This window comes from Haliaeetus albicilla, chromosome W, assembly GCF_947461875.1.
Source record: "Haliaeetus albicilla chromosome W, bHalAlb1.1, whole genome shotgun sequence".
Taxonomy (NCBI): domain Eukaryota; kingdom Metazoa; phylum Chordata; class Aves; order Accipitriformes; family Accipitridae; genus Haliaeetus; species Haliaeetus albicilla.
Window position 1 is genome coordinate 19903332 of NC_091515.1, and position 19790 is coordinate 19923121.

Consider the following 19790-nt stretch of genomic DNA (forward strand, 5'->3'; position numbering starts at 1 on the left):
AGACATAAACCGTTGACCAAGTCTGGGACTAGGAGTTGATCCAGCCACACCTAACCTCCATCAGGAGTTTAGAAAGCAAGGGGGTCTTCTCTGAACCTCACGACTCAACAGGAGGGTCTCCCTTACCCTTTTGTGTCTTCGGTCTCTGTATAAATCATTCTAGTTTTATTCTAACTTGATTTTCCTTTGTACGCTTCATCCATGTATTAAGTAATAGAGTGAACCTTGCCATCAAACTTTGTGAAGTTGTGCTTTTATAAACTCCTGTTAAATCACTTTTGCTAATACCCTTGATGGTGATTCTTTGAGCGGCCCAAACCACTCATTCATGACATGAGCTCCAAGATGGACTCGCCGCTGGCCAAAGCTGAGCCAATGAGCAACAGTGGTAGTGCCTCTGTGATAACATATTTAAGAAGGGGGAAAAAAAAATAATAAAAAATTGCTGTGGAGCAGCAGCCGGAGGAGATGAGTGAGAATATGTAAGAGAAACAACCCTGCAGACACCAAGGTCAGTGAAGAAGGAGGGGGAGGAGGTGCTCCAGGTGCCGGAGCAGAGATTCCCCTGCAGCCTGTGGTGAAGACCATGGTGAGGCAGGCTGTCCCCCTGCAGCCCATGGAGGTCCACGGTGGAGCAGATATCCACCTGCAGCCCATGGAGGATCCCACACCAGAGCAGGTGGATGTGCCTGAAGGAGGCTGTGACCCCGTGGGAAGCCCATGCTGGAGCAGGCTCCTGGCAGGACCTGCAGACCTTGTGGAGAGAAGCCCATGCTGGAGCAGGCTCCTGGCAGGACCTGCAGACCTTGTGGAGAGAAGCCCATGCTGGAGCAGGTTTGGTGGCAGGACTTGTGACCCCATGGAAAGGACCCATGCTGGAGCAGATCATGAAGAACTGCAGCCCGTGGGAAGGACTCACACTGGAGAAGTTCATGAAGAACTGTCTCCCGTGGGAGGGACCCCACACTGGAGCAGGGGAAGTGTGAGGAGTCCTGCCCCTGAAGAGGATGAAGCAGCAGAGACAATGTGTGATGAACTGACCGCAACCCCCATTCCCTGTCCCCCTGCGCTGCTTGGGGGGGAGGAGGTAGAGAATTTGGGAGTGAAGTTGAACCTGGGAAGAAGGGAGGGGTGGGGGGAAGGTGTTTTTAAGATTTGGTTTTATTTCTCATTATCCTACTCTGATTTGATTGGTAACAAATTAAATTAATTTTCCCTAAGTCGAGTCTGTTTTGCCCATGACAGTAATTGGTGAATGATCTCTCCCTGTCCTTATCTCGACCCATGAGCCTTTTGTTATACTTTTTCTCCCCTGTCCAGTGGAGGAGGGGGAGCGATAGAGAAGCTTAGTGGGCACCTGGCATCCAGCCAGGGTCAACCCACCACACTTGGTTTAAGTGAAATTTAGAGACAAAATTTACATGAACATTGATTATATCACAGCAGTGTTTATTTTACAGTTACATACTAGCCTGCAATCTGAGCGGAACAGCATACTTACTTAAACTAAAAGTCAGATACTTACATTATTTCTACTGTTATTATCTTTTTTAATTGCAATGACCAGAATGTCTACAAAGTCAAAATATTTTTATAAGAAGGAAATTAATCATGGGAATTATTCTGTACCTCATATGACTGAAGATCTTAATGAAGTGGGACCATTTGTTCAGGAGTTAGACATAACTAACATCAGAAAGTGAAGGTTTGTTTTTATGGTATATCCTTTTACTATGGTCTGACATATAAAACAGTACGAGTTTTGCCTGAATAGGATTATATGTCCCTCTATTTAATCAGAAATGGAAATGTTTTCACTGTTCTATTGAAATTATTATTTTATTATTATTGTATCAGTTTTATAAGTAAATTTTATACAATTGCTTTCTCAAGACTTTTTCTGATCATTTTTTCACTTATGTAACTTTGCTATAGAGATAGGACAATGTGTATTAACATATTTAATTCTCTTATTTACTTTCATTCAAAATATTCATGTGAATGCAATTTGAAAATGGTAAGAGTGAGCTGAGTATGCATGGATTAAGTTTATCATATTCATACCATGAAAATAAGTCTTTTTTTTTTTCTTCTGATGCATGCATCATCACTAGTAATAACACAAATTTTGAATTTGTCGAGATCTCTCTCAACCCCTTTCTCCTCACTAGGGGAAAAAGTGGACTAATATGGCCAGTTGACAGAAATCACATAACAATGCTGTATGTCATGTAGTTTTCTGATTTAGAGTAATTGTGTTTATTTTGTAGAGTTCTTTGAGGAGCTATATGAAGCTCCAATAGCTCTGTCAGGATCAAACCTGTAGAACATCAAAGAGGAAAGGCAAGCTACTATCTTGCATAGAAGTGGCAAATTATTATGCATACTCTTCTCAATATATTTAAGAAATAGAAGACTTAAAACCTTTAGAATTGGTGAAATTGTTTCCCTACTTAAATGAATAATAAAAGTCACAAATAATTAAACAGTAGTAAAGTGAGATCTGCTGTGAGCACTTTTGAAAACTGATCATTGTAACTAAACATGTGTATATGCCTATAAAACCATTATATATAATTACATTAAATCTATATAATGTATAACACTATAAACATATAAGATCATGCATGCACACACATATACAAAAGCATGTAAATTAAAAAAATACAGATGGTCTTCTGGTTAATAGACCAGATTCTTATGTGTATTTTGTTGTATTAGCAAGCTCTATTAACAACTTTTTTTTCTTTAAAAATGTGTGCTGTCTCTGAAGTTGTCACAGGGTGATTAAGTAAAGACTCTACCACGTTTGCTTGCTTGCTTGCTTGTTTTTATACTTTTACTTTAAAGATGTTTATTTTGCTCCTGTCTGAAAACTCAATCTGGATCTGTAAATGAGCCTTGTTCTCATGCATCATCTTTGGTTATAAGTCTCCTGTCTTTGAAATTGGCTAAGGGCTATTATGCTGAAATGTGAATTGCAATAGCATTGGTTTGCTTACCTGTAGTACTCTAGATTCAGTGCAGTTAATAGGATTAGAAACAATTAGTATATTGTGTTCTTAATTCTACAATGCATTTTATTATTGTGAATCTCTGGCATGTGTAAAATCATGCATTTGTTTTTAATTTCTTAGTTTGTAAATAGTTTGTGTAGAATAGGGTTTTTTGGGTTGTTTCTACATTTTCATCCTTACCTAGGAGGTGTGAGATTAGCAGAGTATATTTCCAAGGTACTATATGGATATGAATTTGAAAATAAAAACTCATAATAATGACTTAAAAAGATGCTCAGATGAATCATTAGGATATCTCCTTATTTCTGATCTGTAGCTGTCCTCTGAGAAGTATGTAATTTTGACTATTTTTCAGTCAGATTTTTTCAAGTGGCTGATTAATCCAAAGTATGTTTGCCTTAGGCTAATACAATAATACTTTATTGAAGCAGAAGGGGGATATAAAACTATACAACTTCAGATGCATCTTTTTATATTCCAGCATGTCTCCATTTTGGATGTAGATAGTCCCCAGGAAGACCAAAAGGTGGAAAAAAACAAAGGGAGGAAAGGCTGAACAGAATGTGAGAGAGACTTTTTGTTGTTTTAATCTTTTAACTTTGTTTAAAAATCTAAAGTATTGTTAATTATGGAATCCAGTCCAATCTCAATGGGTTTGTTACCAATATTTAATAAAAGTTGAAATTTCACTTAAGTCGGGTTTGGTTAAAAGGGTAAAGATTGTAGAAAATAGGGGTTTGAAGCACACAATAGCTGTAGAAATTTAGGAACATACAAAATGTGCAGTATGCAATCATAAAAGAATAAGTATTGTCTAAGATCGGTTAACCATAGAAATTTTGGCAGATTTGTTAGATTGTAGTGTTTTGTCTTAATGAACTAAGAGAGAGATCGTTATGGACCTTAGTTCTGTGGTTTAGAAACCCCACTTTGATCAAGAGACCAATTAGTGGAATTAGGTAAGATTAACCAATGAATGTTATAGTATAAGAATATTGATGAGGTGATGTGATTGAGGGCTAATCACTAGAAACGTTAAGTGTAAGAATTAACATTGAATGTACTTTTATGTAAATCTAATACATGATGGCAAAATCGTACTGCGCAGAATCACATAAGAGAGGTCAACTATTGGACAAGGTGAGGAAGACTATGGAAGACCACCAGAGGGCTTCTGAAGACCACCAGAGACTTCACCATGCCTGCGTAAAAGGACATTTACATATGCTAATGATTTATCAGACAATTGATGATTATGTATGGCATTTCCCAGAAATCTAGTGAATATGTATAACAGGTGTGTATTTAACCTGCATGATCAAACCAGACAGGTGCACACACTAGGTGGAGTGATCCCCTGTGTGCCCAGCACTGCAATAAAGTGCCTGCTTCTTAACTTCCCATTGCTGTTAAGGAGTTTTATTCCGGTTTTCGGTGACAGGTTCTTGCTGTTGTTTATAGCAACAAAGTCATAGTTTGAAACAAAATTTAAGTAATCTATTTCACATATACAAAGTGCTGGATGGATGACTGGTTATTTTAGTAATGAGCAAATAAAAGAGGCATGGTTTGTGGGAAGGTATAGTATTTTATATCCTGGCAAAGGATAGAGAATAAATGGAAAAGCTTTCAGATATACAATTCGTTCTCCAGATCTGAAATAAGAGCAGCATCTTCAGGCTAAATACAGGTGGAGAGCTGTTATTCTAGGAAATTTAACAGTTAATTTGTTACACAATTTAAAAGAAAGAGATTGGTGTCTAGGAAGCAGAAAGCAAGATAAAAATGGATAGGTTAGTTCCTGAAAGAGGGAGGGAGATATTTTACACAACTTAAGAAATTCAAGAAATTTACTTCATTATGATTTTTTTTTAAATTTCTGTTTTAAAATATATCTTTACATTTATAATATAATGTATATAAAATTATAGAAACAGTCCATAAACCTGATTGTCTGTCATGGTTTAACCCCAGCCAGGAACTAAGCACCATGCAGTTGTGCAGTCATCCTTTGCCAACCTGCCAAATGTGCAACTAATTTTGCAACAGTATCCATCTGTTCACCAATTTGCCGCGATTGAGAGACAGGACACAGCTTGATGCAAGCAGAGAGTCGTTTTATTGCATATAACACTCGTTTATATAGGAAATTAGAAGACGCGTTTTTTTAAACTGATTGGTTGTTATGCTTCAAAGTTCTTATCGGTGCGCGCTAATTGGTAGCTACTTAAACTTTAGCAATTGGACTGTTAGCAACTAAGCTGCTTTTGCAAAAGACTCTAAGTTCCAGCCCTTTATCAAGCATGACTCACGGGTCAGCAATTCTCCACCACATCAGCACCTCTCTGTTTGCCTTATCAGGCCTCCCAAGGTTTATAGCCTACAAGTTCCAGCACAGTACCCGCCGTCCTGCCTGATTCCTTCAAGTCTTGCCCTACATCTCCCCCTTCCTGTTGCACAAAAAGAATCTTTTTCATGGAGCACTCCATCAATCGTTGCAAACATTGTAACAAACAGGGTAAAAAAAAGCAATAAGAGAATAAAGATGGCTTATGAAGTTCCGTAGGTGTCCTCCGTAGCCTCAAGAAGGTCAGGGAGTTGTTGTTCAGGAGGATGATCTGGGGGTTGAGCAGAGTCCCCGCCGGGCTCGTTGGGCGCTCGAGGCAGGGATTCAAGGAAAGGACGCACGTTCTTTGCTGGAATCCACCTGGGGCCTTTCTCTGTGGAGACACAAGCATAACCTCTTCCCCACGTGACAAGAGGATATGGTCCCATTATTTTACCTGTTTCTGGGTCGCGAACCAACACTGGGGCTTTAACTCGTGTCTCGAATGAAGTATTCGCGTTAAAATGTCGAACTATCGGAGGATTATTATCTAGCAAAGAACAATTCAAGAAGTTAAAAACATACAAAGCTTTCTGTAGTCGTTCCTCAGGGGTGGCAATCCCTGCTCCCCCTTTCTGTTGTTGTAGTAAGCGCTTCAAAGACTGGTGAGAACGTTCAATTAGAGATTGACCTGTAGGGAAATGAGGGATGCCAGTAATTTGAATTTTTTCCAGCGCAATACAGAGGCCTGCCGAGTTGACGGCAGCCGTGACAAGGGCTACAGCTTCCTCCATGACCTCGTGATGTTGTGCGGCCACCAAGATATCATCCATATAATGGTATAACAAGACACTAGGCATCGCAATCCTAACCGGACTAAGTACTTTAGCCACATACCACTGACAAATTGTAGGACTATTCTTCATTCCTTGTGGCAGCACAACCCACTGGTATCTTTGCAACGGGGCTTGCATGTTGATGCTTGGAACTGAAAAGGCAAATTTAGGAGCATCCTCGGAGTGTAGTGGGATATTAAAAAGCAATCTTTAAGGTCGATAACAGTCAAATACCAATTTCGAGGAATCATAGTGGGGGACGGGAGTCCTGGTTGGAGGGCTCCCATGTCTGCCATAGCGTCATTAATTTTTCTGAGGTCGTGGAGCAAGCGCCACCTGCCGGTTTGTTTTTTAATAACAAAAATAGGTGAGTTCCAAGGACTGGTAGAAGGCACAATATGCCCTTTTGTTAACTGTTCCATAACTAATTCTTGGAGGGTGTGAAGCTTTTCCAGTGGTAGGGGCCATTGATCTACCCAAATAGTGGTATTGGTCTTCCATGTCAATTTAAGGGTGTCGCGCGCTTCAATGGCCCCTTCTAAAAATGGGTCCAAATGGACATTCCCCACTGGGACAGCACATCACGCCCCCACAGGATCATAGGGACGGGTAACACAAAAGGTTTAACAGAGGCTATATGCCCCTCTGGACCTTGGATTTGGATTAATTCCACACTTTGGTGGCTGTTACCAGTTCCTCCAATTCCAGCCAATGCTTGGGAAACATTAGCCAGAGGCCATTGTGGAGGCCACTTAGCAAGAGATATTACCGTGACATCGGCTCCAGTATCAATAATTCCATTTAGTATTACTTGTTGCCCTCCGTGGATAAGGGTACATTGACATACGGGTCGGTTCTGAGAAATAGATTGAACCCATAGAATCTGTGGGTTCCCTGTAGACCCAAACCCTCCCCGCCTTTGAGGAGATTGACTAGGAATGGGGGAGTTCGTCCCCACCGGAATCAATATTAATTGCGCTACACAACTACCTTTAGGTATCGTGCAGGGAGGAAACGGAGTCCAAGCCATAATTTTAATTTCATCAGTACTATCAGAATCAATGACCCCTGGTAATACAAAAAGCCCTGATAATGTGGTAGATGATCTCCCTAACAACAGCGCTTGTGTTTTTGGGGGCAAGGGTCCCGAGATATTTGTCGACAGCAAGTGAACTGAGCAATCAAGTAACATTACTTTGTGGGTGGTTGCCAGGTCCAATCCGGCACTCCCGGCTGTTGCTGGACGAAGACTTGAGGCACTGCTGCTTCCCTCCGTGGGGGTTGGAACGTTGGCTGCGGTACTTGTGTCTGCACGCGTCGCTGCCCCACGCTCCGTGACCGGTTTCCCTGTATCAGTTGACCCTGAAAATCATACTTAGACAGACATTGATTAGCATAATGATGACCTTTTCAGCATCTAGGGCAAACCCCAGGGGCTTGGTGCCTAGCTCCCGTATTCATAGCCACGCAGTTCTTTTTCTGAGTCGGAGTTAACAGTAATTGTGCTAAAGATTTTAAATCATGAGGAGTCATAACATAAGTATCAAAACCAGAAGATAACAGGCTCACGAAATAAGGAGAGGAAAGCCCGTGCTCAGTGATGGTACGGCGCAGTTCCTTAATTACGGGAAAAGATAAGGCTTCCCATTGTGCCCCCCGGCCCTGATAAATTACGGGGGCAACTATCGTTTTGGCAATCTCGAGATCCCCTTCCTTTAAGGCTTGGCGTCTTATATTAGCCCACACGTCGTGTGGGTCAGGGGGATATAGGTCTGGCTCCTTCTCGGGGTCTACCAGCCCTGGATCAAAGGGGTCCTCCTCCGGAGGATAACTTGCGGCGCCGACCTCTGGGGGTCCTCAACAACTTTGACTTTCTGAAGGCAGAGCAGGGACCGTGGGGGTATTCCCTTTAGTCTTTACGTCGCCATTATTACTCTCCTCTTGAGCTTTTAGGGTTTGAAAAATGATCCTCCACCACGGAAGCATACGCTGTGCTTCTACATCCCCCGATGTGGCAGAGTCCCACAACTTCACCCCCACATCATCCCAAAGTTCCCGCGTAAAGATACTAGAAGCGGTTACAGTGGGTATCTTCATTTGTACCCATTTAAGCATGGCTTTAAGGTCATGCCCGGAGATAACTTTCCCATGCTTTTGAAGAAGAGCTTTCATAAGCTCATATACGTCTCTTTCTGGGGAAGACGCTTGATTCCCCATGTTTCCCACAGCTCACCTCTCTACTCCGGAGGGATTTCAGGCCGGCCAGCTCCTGCTTCCTTTCAGCAGCTCATTCAACATTCTGTGGGACTCGCAGCATGCCACGCAGATAGGCGGTTCCTGGACCCTATCACGTCGGGGTCACCAATTTGCCGCGATTGAGAGACGAGACACAGCTTGATGCAAGCAGAGAGTCGTTTTATTGCATATAACACTCGTTTATATAGGAAATTAGAAGACGCGTTTTTTAAACTGATTGGTTGTTATGCTCCAAAGTTCTTATCAGCGCGCGCTAATTGGTAGCTACTTAAACTTTAGCAATTGGACTGTTAGCAACTAAGCTGCTTTTGCAAAAGACTCTAAGTTCCAGTCCTTTATCGAGCATGACTCACGGGTCAGCAATTCTCCACCACATCGGCGCCTCTCTGTTTGCCTTATCAGGCCTCCCAAGGTTTATAGCCTGCAAGTTCCAGCCCGTCCCCTTCTAACAACGGAGCAGTACCCGCCGTCCTGCCTGATTCCTTCCAGTCTTGCCGTACACCTGGAAGGAAGCTAGCCTGCACACACTGCCAAAGGCAATGGCCCTTAAAAAACACAACTGCCCACTCAAGAAGATAAAGGAAAAACTGGTCAAAAGAGCTCTGATTTTCAACCAAGGAATAGTTTAAGAGATGAAAGGAACAACGGCCATATAAAAGTAGGTATATCTAAGTGTCATTTATGAAGACTGTTCTATATATCTGTTATCTGTCCTGTTAAATTAGGAAAAGTTTTTGTAGTGATTGATGTAGACAAAAAAGATTTATACCATTTTTGTGCATATTTAATGCATGGTTGCTATTTCAAGGTACTTGTAAATGCTGTTTTGTTTGCTTTTCTGATTTAGAATCATCTGAATGTGAATGTTTCCTTAAGCCTATTAGAAAGCCACAGCAGAGAAACATGATTTATGCCACTGTCTCAAGATTTGCATTCTTCAGCACCTACTAAACCACTTCATCTCCTAGCTCCTTCCTCAGACATCCAGAAAACACACAAGTTTATCCCTATTGAAAAAAACCTGAATTACTCAAATGGATTTAATTTGCTTAACCTTGAATTAGGTTATCATTTCAAACCAGCATTTTTTTACATCCAGTAGGAATGTCATCAGCTTTTGCTAGACCACCCCCAGTACCATGAGTAGCTTGGAGTTCATCAGATTCCTTATGGAACCATCAATCATCATACACACCAAGAAAGAGTAAGTCAACAGCACATTTGGACATGAGTAGATATGACCCTGAGATCCCAAGGCAAATGCATGAGGAAGAGAAAAGATGGGCAGAAACTGTGCATAAGGGACCTCCCAAACACCTGAATCTAGATCAGTATGAAGGACAGCAAGAAGTTTCACCTCAGTAGCAGTTTTCTGCAAATGTGAATATGGACAAAGCACTGATTACCCAGAACCCTGCTGGTATTCCACTATTGCACTTGCAACTTGACCCAGTACCTAGACTTCCACCAGTTGTAAGACAGCCAATCACTACTTTAATTACCTGTTAAACCTGTAACAAAGGAGACTGACTGCAGAGAAACACTACAGCGCACAAGAATATCACTACTCCATGCTAATTTACATTAAAAAAAAGAACATACTGGATTTTAATAATATATTTTTCTAAGTTGCAGGGATTTTTTCAGTTTCATGGTTTCTTATTCATCAAAAATAAGTTAATGTTTCCAGAGTATGGAATTTGGAAGTGTTCAGCACAGCTACCAGAAGGGATTCGGAACTATGGTACCTTCTTATTGACATGTCAATATGAGACAGGCTGCAAGCTTGGAAATGTTTTTAACAACCTTAAATTGATTCCACATTCCATAGCTCAACATTCAGACCACTAGTACTGAATGTATAAGGAATCTACTAACTAAAATACTGGATAATATGTGGTAAAAAAAAATAATCTGTTTTTACAGAAATTTAAATAGAATTATTTACAGAAATACAAAAAATGCAGTAAGAAATCCTCTTTTGTAAGGGCAGAAATGGAATGTGAAAAGGCTTGTTAAGAAAACTTTGTCTTCTGGATGTTGAGAACTTGATGATTTGAGAAATGTTCTGAGAGACTCTCATATGCTGGCCCATTACAGTTGAAAAGAACAGAAATGTTTTTCTTGAAAGCTGCTTCTTCAGTCCTTGTCTACATTGCATGCTTCCTAACTTCATCCTCAACCACACACATTAGAAATGGAAATATTAGTGAAATACATTCTGTGGAGAAAATTCATATCTTTTAGATTACTTTCAGGAAATAGTTTACATATGTGCGCATTAGCTGAGATTCTGGTCTGATGCTGTTAATATTACCTTTTCACTTTCTCCACAAATTGCTACAGGAGTTGTGTTTATATAATGCGATCCAAACTGGACCTGCTCTGTTCATCCAATCTGACTGGGGTTGCCCCCTCTGTTTCCTTTATCATTGCTTCATTTCTGCTTCTCTCTCTCTCTCTCTGAACACTTTCAGGCACTAAAACTCATTCCACTTCAAGATCTCATTGCTTTTGAGCAATGCCACCAGCATCATACTATGCCAAATACTTCCTTTGGGCAAGACCAAACTGAACCTATCCAGTTACTAAAAACTGATGTTGAACCATTTGAACTAAGAGATGTGCAGAATAATAGAAAAAGGCAAGCCAAACGTTTAAAGGGGGTCTTCATTTTGAAAGACTTACTGGTAACCTATACCTTCTAGCTTTGAAATCAGTGGGAGTTTTTACAACAGCTTCAAAGAAAGTGGGATTGGATGTAATTCTATTGGAGGAGAATAGCATAGCAAATATTAGTAAAGACAGAAAATGTATAGCACTAGGGCATGAAGAGGTTGTTGCTGTTACCAGGCTGATAGGAAGAAGATTCAAGGGGAAACGTTTTTTGTACCTGTATCTGTGGTTTAAAATGTTGCTATCATCTGGCTGTTTGCTATATACTGTTTGTGAAATGCTTTGCTGGTTACACAATGAATCTTAATAGGTTACTGTCCGTACTGCAGATCATCACTGTTAGTAGTAATCTTCAAGAAGGAAAGGGTTACACTCTTTTAATATAATTCAAGATATAAGCTTTGATTCTGAATCCAGTGATCAGCAACATTTCTGCTGAAGGGATATTTTATTTTGTTTTGCTAGGTATGTTATTTGTGACTTTTGAAATTTGATTTATAATTTGTTGATTGCACAAACACTTAAACCAGTTTGTTTAAACTGCATGTATATCTTTGTTCAGTTCTTATATAATGTCAGTAGAGTCCCAATGCTTCACAGATCCATGTTTTCCAGGGAAGAATTAATGGCATCATTGCATCTAGAACAGAACACTTGCTTCTGATTATGATGCTTTTAACTCTGGCAGTTGGAAACAGACTCTAAGATGAGTTTTTCACTCGAAGAAAAACAATTGATACATAAGTAACTGTAACTGGAGTTTAGAATACCTGTTTTGATATTATCAGTTGAAACAATTGAAGATACAATTGTTGTCATAATCTACTTATCAGATATTAAAGAAAATTTGCAACTTTTTAAGTAAAATAATTAATTAGAAAGTTTCAATGATATCAGAGGTTTGTTTTTTGCTGGAGTATTTCTTATAGAATCCTACAGGCATTTTGTGTAGTAATGTTTTTTTTATTATACACGAAATATAGATATGGAATATTATACAGTTTGTAATATTTGATATAAATAAGTTATTAGACTATTAACAGATTTTGGTGTGATTGAATATTTTTATGAGGTCCTGCAACAATTTTAGGTAGATTTCTGGTAGGCAAAAGTAATGTTTTGAACTGATCTGTATGCAACAGTTGTGTTTGTCTTTTCCACTTTTATTTCAGTGTATATTTCTTCATAGTAATATTTCTTAGAAAACAATGATAGATATTTTTATTATTTCAGTGCAGTTATTTTTTATTTGTAATTAATATGTTGACAGACAAAAGAGGCATGATAAGAAACAAATGAAAGAGAAGGAGGAAAAGAAGAAACCAAGTGTGTCCTTCTGCTCAGATGACTCCATCATCAGTATTAGCAATACAGTGATGGTTGTTGAATCAGAGACTGGGGTATAGAAAATTTTTTTTTTTCTTTGTCTTTTTCCATTCAAATATTAACAGGAAAGAAAGAAGCAGCAAACTATAAACCAAAACAATCATGTAAATCTCTTCCAGGCTCTACCCTAGAAAACAGTATACATCTTTCATTCATATACTTGCATTTCCTGTAAACAAGATTTATTTTTATAAAGTATTCCAAGGTTGCTTTTGTTTTTCCTGGGACATGAACTTGTCTATTTTGATAGGATATTTGTCTCTATGTATGTTTAAAGTAAATATACACACAAACACTAATTGCTAAAAAAAAAAAAAAAAAAGTTTAGCCTAGCAGTAATTCTAGGACAAATGTCCCAGGTTTTACTCTTTTCACATGAGGCTAGATGATGACAATATAAGAGTGAGGGTGGGGAGCACGAGGTTTCAGTTCTGTCTCAGCCAAGAAACTGAGAAGAGAAACACTTCCTCAAGCTGGGTTTTGATTTATACAAATCTACTGTTTGTTTGTCTAGGCCTTTTTGATATCTTTTAACATCTCTGAGGGTTATCCTTGCAAGTACCAGATTTAAAGCTAGGGTGTTCACTACACAGAACAGCAGGCTCTATTTCTGGTCCATACCGTACCTTCTTTGAGACTTCCTTGTTCAGCACAGCAGCTGGAAAGCCTCACCAGAGCTGAGAGATGTTAATTATGATACAGCACATGCTCAAAGAAGAGTGAGGAATTTGTGTTACTGTCACCTCAGATTTACTGCAGATCCCCCCAAGGTACGTACAAGAATGAATGTTACTTAGTAATTCCACTAAGTAGGAATGGATCAGAAGAATTAAAAAAAGGGGTAAGAAAAGTATGTTAAAATGATTTTTTTCAAATCATTACTCAAAGGAGGTATATTGGAAAGTTAACAGCATCAAGAAATCCTTTAATTGGGATTGGAACTATTTTTTAAGATAATTCTTTTTCTCCTTATATTGGGATCAACAAGCAAAATCTACCTCTTACCGTTGAGATGATTTTTTCATTTCAATGGGCAAGTACAAGTATTATTAATGCTTTGAGTGCTGAAATAAAATAAATCAAGGAACAGAAGTTTGTTAGATTTCAAAGGAAAATTCTATAGTAAGACAATTCAACTTGTGTAGTCTTTGGGAAATAGAAGCTACAGCATCATGGCTTATGGGATCTGTCCCCAGAAAATTAGGAAAACCTTTCCAGATATACAACTGATATTCAGGCCTTTTTTTGGGATAGTCAGTCTTTAGGGTATTAGTGTGGAGAGAGAAGCAGGCAAACTTAAGATCTCATATCAATTATGTGTAAACTCAGAATAATTCTCCTGAAAATTATAGAAGTATTTTAAGATTTCTTAAAAATAAGTTATAATCTTATATTTATGTTTATAAACAATGGACTTCAGGAAATAATGAGAGTATGTTGGGTGAATTTCAGTGACCATGGTTCACAGTGATTTCTGTTCATGAGATTAATCAGAAGAATGCCGTAACCAATGCTTTCAAATTCTAAATCAGTTTTATTTGTTTTCAAAAGATATTCTTCCAATTTTATTTGCCTGCATGTTCTAATGTCATGAAACTTAAGGCTCTTATATTTAAAAGAAACTGAATGTTTACAATATTTCTAGCTTGCAAAATGAAGACCATATATAGACCATATAAAGACTTATTTCTTTCCAGCACGTTAATTCAGCAAAATATTTAGTCCTACCAGAGGAAAAAAATGCAATCCATTCTCTGAAATTTGGCCTTGGAGAAATAATGGAATCCCTTTGGCAGCAGAGTGCAGGCCACAGTTTGCTTTCACTTGGAGGGACATCCACTACACCTGGAATCGACTGCCCCAGGGGTGGAAACACAGCCCCACCATTTGCCACGGACTGATCCAGGCTGCACTGGAACAGGGTGAAGCTCTGAAACACCTGCAATACATTGATGACATCATCATATGGGGCAACACAGCAGAAGAAGTCTTTGAGAAAGGGAAGAAAATAATACAAACCCTTCTGAAAGCCGGTTTTGCCATAAAATGAAGTAAGGTTAAGAGACCTGCACAGGAGATCCAGTTTTTAGGAATAAAATGGCAAGATGGACATCATCAGATCCCAATGGATGTGATCAACAAAATAGCAGCTATGTCTCTGCCAACTAGTAAAAAGGAAACACAAGCTTTCTTAGGCATTGTGGGTTTTTGGAGGATGCATATTCCAAATTACAGTCTGATTGTAAGCCCTCTCTATCAAGTGACCTGGAAGAAGGACAATTTCAAATGGGGCCCTGAGCAACAACAAGCCTTTGAACAAATTAAATGGGAGATTGTTCATGCAGTAGCCCTTGGACCAGTCCGGGCAGGACAAGATGTTAAAAATGTGCTCTACACCGCAGCTGGGGAGAATGGCCCTACCTGGAGCCTCTGGCAGAAAGCACCCAAGGAGACCCGAGGCCACCCCTAGGGTTTTGGAGTTGGGGATATCGAGGATCCGAGGCTCGCTATACTCCAACTGAAAAAGAGATATTGGCAGCATATGAAGGAGTTCAAGCTGCCTCAGAAGTGGTTCGTACTGAGACACAACTCCTCTTAGCACCCCAACTGCCAGTGCTGGATGTTCAGAGGGTCCCTTCTACACATCATGCAACTGATGCCACGTGGAGTAAGTGGGTTGCACTAATCACACAACGGGCTCACATAGGAAACTCCAGTTCGACAGGAATTTTGGAAGTGATCATGGACTGGCCAGAAGGCAAAGATTTTGGAATGTCGCCAGAGGAGGAGGTGACGAGTGCTGAAGAGGCCCCACTGTATAATAAACTGCCAGAAAATGAGAGGCAATATGCCCTGTTCACTGATGGGTCCTGTCACATTGTGGGAAAGCATCGGAGGTGGAAGGCTGCTGTATGGAGTCCTACATGACAAGTTGCAGAAACTGCTGAAGGAGAAGGTGAATCGAGTCAGTTTGCAGAGGTGAAAGCCATCCAGCTAGCATTAGATATTGCTGAAAGAGAAAAGTGGCCAGTGCTCTATCTCTATACTGACTCATGGATGGTGGCAAATGCCCTGTGGGGATGGTTACAGTAATGGAAGAAGAGCAACTGGCAGTGCAGAGGTAAACCCATTTGGGCTGCCGCACTGTGGCAAGATATTGCATCCCAGCTAGAGACTCTGGTTGCAAAAAGTACATGTGGTGAGTTAAGCCTGGCTGGATGCCAGGTGCCCACCAAAGCCGTTCTATCACTTCCCCCGCCTCAGCTGGACAGGGGAGAGAAAATATAACAAAGGGCTCATGGGTCAAGATAAGGACAGGAGAGATCACTCAACCAATTACCATCATGGGCAAAACAGACTTGACTTAGGGAAAATTAACTTAATTTATTGCCAATCAAAACAGAGTAGGGTAATGAGAAATAAAACCATATCTTAAAACACCTTCTCCCCACCCCTCCCCTCTTCCCGGGCACAGCTTCACTCCTGGATTCTCTACCTAACTCCCCCGGCGGCTCAGGGGGAAGGGGAATGGGGGTTGTGGTCAGTTCATCACACATTGTCTCTGCTGCTTCATCCTCTTCAGGGGCAGGACTCCTCACACTTCCCCTGCTCCAGTGTGGGGTCCCTCCCATGGGAGACAGTCCTCCATGAACTGCTCCAATATGGGTCCTTTCCATGGGCTGCAGTTCTTCAGAAACTGCTCCAGATTGGGTTCCTTCCATGGCGTGCAGTCCTTCAGGAGCAGACTGCTCCAGCATGGGTCCCCCACGGGGTCACAGCCTCCTTCAGGCACCCACCTGCTCTGGCGTGGGGTCCTCCACGGGCTGCAGGTGGATATCTGCTCCACTGTGGACCTCCATGGGCCATAGGGGGACAACCTGCCTCACCATGGTCTTCCCCACAGGCTGCAGGGGAATCTCTGCTCCGGTGCCTGGAGCACCTCCTCCCCCTCCTTCTTCACTGACCTTGGTGTCTGCAGGGTTGTTTCTCTCACATGTTCTCACTCCTCTCTCTGGCTGTAGTTTCTGTGCCTGCCATAACTTTTTTCCCTTCTTAAACATGTTATCACAGAGGCGCTACCACTATTGCTGATTGGCTCAGCCTTGGCCAGCAGCGGGTCTGTCTTGGAGCTGGCTGGCATTGGCTCCATGGGACATAGGTGAAGCTTCTAGCAGCTTTTCACAGAAGCCACCCCTGTAACCCCTCTGCTACCAAAACCTTGCCACACAAACCCAATATAGTACGTCGCATAGATGCTCATGTACCCCAGAGTCGGGCCACTGAAGAACATCAAAACAACCAGCAGGTGGACCAGGCTGCCAAGATTGAAGTGGCTCAGGTGGATCTGGACTGGCAACATAAGGGTAAATTATTTATAGCTCAGTGGGCCCATGATACCTCAGGCCATCAGGGAAGAGATGCAACATATAGATGGTCTCCTGATCAAGAGGTGAACTTGACTGTGGACACTGTTGCACAGGTTATCCATGAATGTGAAACATGCTACAGTCAAGCAAGCCAAGTGTTTAAAGCCTCTTTGGTATGAAGGACTGTATTGGATTTGTGTGGTGGGGTTTTGGTAGCAGGGGACAGGCTACAGGGGTGGCTCCTGTGAGAAGCTGCTAGAAACTTCCCTGGCTCCAAGTCAGACCCACCTCTGGCCAAGGCTGACCCAATCAGCAACGGTAGTAGCGCCTCTGAGATAACATATTTAAGAAGGGGAAACCTGCGGGGGGAGTGGAATGTGAGAGGCACACCTATGCAGATACCAAGGTCAGTGAAGAAGGAGGAGGAGGAGGTGCACCGGAGCAAGTGATTCCCTCTGCAGCCTGTGGTGAGATAGCAGGCTGTCCCCCTGAAGCCCATGGAGGTGAGCAGTGGAGCAGATGCCCACCTGTGGAGCAGCCTGTTCAGGACCCCATGCCGGAGCAGGTGGATGCCCCCAAAGAAGGCTGTGACTCCATGGGAAAGCCCTCGCTAGAGCAGTCTGTGACTGATGGACTGCACCCCATGGAAGGGACCCATGCTGGAGCAGATCATGAAGAACTGCAGCCCATGGAAAGGACCCACATTGGAGAAGTTCATGGAGGACTGTCTCCCGTGGGAGGGACCCCACGCTGGAGCAGGGGAAGAGTGTGAGGAGTCCTCCCCCTGAGAAGGAAGGAGCGGCAGAAACAATGTGTGATGAACTGACCCCCAACCCCCATTCCCTGTCCCGCCCTGTGTGCTGGGGGGAGGAAGTACAGAAAATCAGGAGTGGAGTTGAGCCCGGGAAGAAGGGAGGGTTGGGGGAGGGGGAAGGTGTTTTTAAGATTTGGTTTTATTTCTCACTATCCTACTCTGATTTGATTTGTAACAAATTAAATTGATTTTTGGTTTTGGGTTTTTTTCCCCAAGTCAAGTCTCTTTTGCCTGTGACCATAATTGCTGAGTGATCCCTCCCTGTCCTTGTCTCAACCCACGAGCCTTTCGTTGTGTTTTCTCCTTCCCATCCCCCTGGGAGGAGGAAGAGTGAGCGAGCGGTGCTTTGTTGTTGGTTGGGCTTAAACCACGACAAGGACAGTGGCTGAAATATAAATATGGGGAGGTCTGGCAGATTGACTATATCACACTCCCACAAACTCGCCAAGGCAAGCGCTATGTGCTGACAATGGTGGAAGCAACCACCGGATGGCTGGAAACATATTCTGTACCCCATGCCACTGCCCGGAACACTATCCTGGGCCTTGAGAAGCAGGTCTTGTGGCGACACGGCACCCCAGAAAGAATTGAGTCAGACAACGGGACTCATTTCCGAAACAACCTCATAGACACCTGGGCCAAAGAGCATGGCATTGAGTGGGTGTATCATATCCCCTATCATGCACCAGCCTCTGGGAAAATTGAGCCATACAATGGACTGTTAAAGACTACATTGAGAGCAATGAGGGGGGTGGAACCTTCAAACATTGGGATACACATTTAGCAAAAGCCACCTGGTTAGTCAACACCAGAGGATCTGCCAGTCGGGGTGGCCCTGCCCAATCAGAACTTTTACGTACTGTAGAAGGGGATAAAGCCCCTGTAGTGCGCATAAAAAAATATGCTAGGGAAGACAGTCTGGGTTACTCCTGCCTCAGTCAAAGGCAAACCCATTCATGGGATTGCTTTTGCTCAAGGACCTGGGCGCACTTGGTGGATGATGCGAAAGGATGGGGAAGTCCGATGTGTGCCTCAAGGGGATTTGATTTTAGGTGAGAATAGCCAATGAATTAAACTGTATGATGTTAATTGCTATATAATACTGTATGTCATCACTACTATGGTTGCTATATGCCATATCAACAGTATTACAATAAAAATTACCCAAATTAATGAAGGATGGACTTCAATGAAACTGGGCAAAGCGCAGTGATGATAGAACTGGAACTGGCTTCAGCATGCAAGAGTCCAACACCACACACCATTGCTCCTGCCCTGAAGGACTACTGTGACAGATGGAGCCCAAAGTCATGGACTAAATGAACTCAATGGACATTTTTAGAGGGAAGGCCCATAGACTAAGGGAATGATATCTGTGTGTATATATCAAAAGACAGGAAAGGATGTATTGGAAAGTGTGGGACCTGGGCATGATGTAGATGGTGTAGAATAAGGGTTGGATATTGTCCTGGTTTCAGCTGGGATAGAGTTAATTTCTTTCCTAGTAGCTGGTATAGTGCTGTGTTTTGGATTTAGGATGAGAATGATGTTGAAAAAATTCTCATGAATTTGAACCAAATTGATTTTTCTCAAGGATTTATTACACTTTGTTTGCCTGTGCTCACAGAGCATATTTAGTCTAAGCAGGAAGCACAAATCCATTGAATTGCTCCTCTACACATGTATTTCTGGCTTATAGCAATTTAAGTGCGGTTCAGGTTTTGTATTATTTGTGTACAAGCATAAATCCTAATAAGAGAACTAAACAAGTAAAAGAGAAAGACTGTTGTCCAAAGACAGCATAAGTCTTCAGTCTGTGCTTGTGAAGTCAAAATGAGAAACAGATGATTCCTCAAAACTAAATTAATTGTAGTGACAGACTTGGGTTGTTTCCAACAAATTTTGTAGTCCTCTATTATTGGGAAGAGTATTGCAAATAAGGGATAAGTAAAACAAATTCAGAAGTTATTTTGAGGGAAGGGTAAGGAGGAAGTGCTTTGAAAATGAGCTGATTGACAAAAAAGAGCTCTGTATGTGTGTGTGTTACATCCAAACCTAGCACTATACATGGTTTAGTGCTCATAACTAACAGCTTCCAAAAGACAGAGGCTA

At 41.6% G+C, this 19790-nt stretch overlaps 1 long non-coding RNA gene and 1 pseudogene across 1 annotated transcript in view; both read left to right on the plus strand.

The window, feature by feature from the left end:
• The window catches only part of LOC138683450 (uncharacterized), a 630921-nt gene that overhangs the window by 209208 nt on the left and 401923 nt on the right, over positions 1–19790 (plus strand). The gene's annotated exons all lie outside the window — the stretch shown is intronic.
• LOC138683583 (ciliogenesis and planar polarity effector 1-like) lies at positions 8780–10156 on the plus strand (annotated as a pseudogene).